Below are 2500 nucleotides of genomic sequence, written 5' to 3' on the forward strand. Positions count from 1 at the left end.
AACAATAGAGATCTAGCGTTCCTTCATTAGATTTTTACTTCATCGAAATGGCTGAATTATTAAAAAGAATTTTTATCGATGGCTAATCAGCGTCTCATTCCCGAATCTCAAAAGATGTCGTCATTTTCTTGGATTGTCTTCTTGAAACTGATTTCCCTGCTGTTGCTGTTACGTATTCTGCTGTTCCTGCTGCTCCTCTTGTATATTTTGCCTTTCCTGCTGCTATTCTATAGTACTTTTCTTGCTGCTGTTCTTATGTATTTTGCTTTTCGTGTTCCTGCTGTTATACATTTTGCTTTTCCTGCTGCTGTTCTTAAATATTTTGCTTTTCCTGCTGCTGTTCTTAAATATTTTGCTTTTCCTGCTGCTGTTCTTAAATATTTTGCTTTTCCTGCTGCACTTCTTATATATTTTGCTTTTCCTGCTGCTGTTCTTATATCCTGCCTTTATTGCTGCTGCTGTTATATATCTTGCTTTTCCAGCTGTTGCTCTTATATATCCTGCTTTTCCTGCTGCTGTTCTTGTATATTTTGCCTTTCGCGCTGCTGTTTTATAATACTTTTCTTACTGCTGTTCTTATATATCTTGCTTTTCCTGCTGCTACTCTTATATATTTTGCTTTTTCTGCTGCAGTTCTTATATCCTGCTTTTCTTGCTTATGTTCCTGTATATTTTGCCTCTTCTTACTGCTGTTTTTATATCCTGCTTTTCCAGCTGCTGCTCTTTATACAGTATATCCTGTCTTTCATAGTGCTGTTCTTATGTGTTTTGTTTTCCCTGCTGCTGCTGCTGTTATATATCCTGCTTTTTCTGCTGCTGCTCTTATATATTTTGCTTTTCCTACTGCTGTTCTATACTACTTTTCTTGCTGATGTTCTTATATATCCTGCCTTTCATGCTGGCATTCTTCTATATTATTATTAGCTAGTAATAATAATAATAATACTTTTCACACCATTTTATAACGTTCTTCAAATACTAGAGAGATTTTCACATCTTTTCTTACATGTCTAGGTTTTCCAACTAGGGTTGTAGCCTAGCTAGTAATAATAATAATACTTCTCACACCATTTTATGACCTTCTGCAAATACTAGATAGATTTTCACGTCTTTTCTTACATGTCTAGATTTTCCAACTAGGGTTGTAGCTTCGCTAGTAATAATGATAATACTTTTCACACCATTTTATGACGTTCTGCAAATCCTAGATTTTGACGTCTTTTCTTACATGTCTAGATTTTCCAACTAGGGTTGTAGCTTAGCTATTAATAATGATAATACTTTTCCCACCATTTTATAACCTTCTGCAAATACTAGAGAGATTTTGACATCTTTTCTTACATGTCTAGGTTTTCCAAATATTGTTGTAGCTTAGCTAGTAATAATAATAATACTTTTCACACGATTTTGTAAAGTTCTTCAAATACTAGAGAGATTTTCACGTCTTTTCTTACATGTCTAGATTTTCCAACTAGGGTTGTAGCTTAGCTAGTAATAATAATAATATTTTTCACACCATTTTATAACGTTCTTCAAATACTAGTGAGATTTTTACGGCTTTTTTTACATGTCTAGATTTTCCAACTATGGTTGTAGCTTAGCTAGTAATAATAATAATAATATTTCTGAACACCATTTTATGGAGTTCTGCAAATACTAGTGAGATTTTTACGTCTTTTCTTCCATGTCTAGATTTGTATAGGGTATGTTTTCACTCAAGAGTTTGCTATGGAGTCAGTTAAAAATTAATAATTGTTAGAGAAAGGTAGATTTGATATACTGACTACTGTTATCAACATCTCTCTCATCCTGGGATTATATAATTTCAAGCTTAGTGTGCTTTAAAAAACTCATTCTATCTTACACGCACAAGAAGCCGCCGCTCGCTGCCAGCAAATTTAAAAAAAAAAAAAAAATTATTCATAAGTTTTTAATTGGATAATTGTTTAAAACTTCCGAGATTACTCGAGAAGATGAGTTCGGAAATATTTTCTTTCATGTGAAACTATAGTCCATTTCTTTTAGCGATGGATATTTGCACCGACTCGCAGGGGTGCCCTTTTATCTCGGAAAAGTTTCCTGATCGCTGATTGGTTAGAATTATCTTGTCCAACCAATCAGCGATCCGGAAACTTTTCCGAGCTATAAGGGCACCGCTGCGAGTCGGTGCAAATGTGCATCGCTAAAAGAAATGGACTATAGTTATTTTTAGTTTTTCTAAGACATGCATACGAAAGATAGACTGGAAGTGTATATATTCGTTTAAGGTGGTATGATAGTAACACTTAAAAACATTAATGTTTGAAAGTCTCTCTTTTATTATACATACATGTAGAGAAATTTCAACACTTCATATTAAATTACACTGCAAGTGTATATATTCTTATAAGGTGATATGATAGTGACAATTATAAACATTAATGTTTTAAAGTCTCCTTTATTTTATATATATATATATATATATATATATATACAGTATATATATATATATATATATATA

Source organism: Palaemon carinicauda, chromosome 27 (assembly GCF_036898095.1).
Source record: "Palaemon carinicauda isolate YSFRI2023 chromosome 27, ASM3689809v2, whole genome shotgun sequence".
In the NCBI taxonomy this organism is placed as follows: domain Eukaryota; kingdom Metazoa; phylum Arthropoda; class Malacostraca; order Decapoda; family Palaemonidae; genus Palaemon; species Palaemon carinicauda.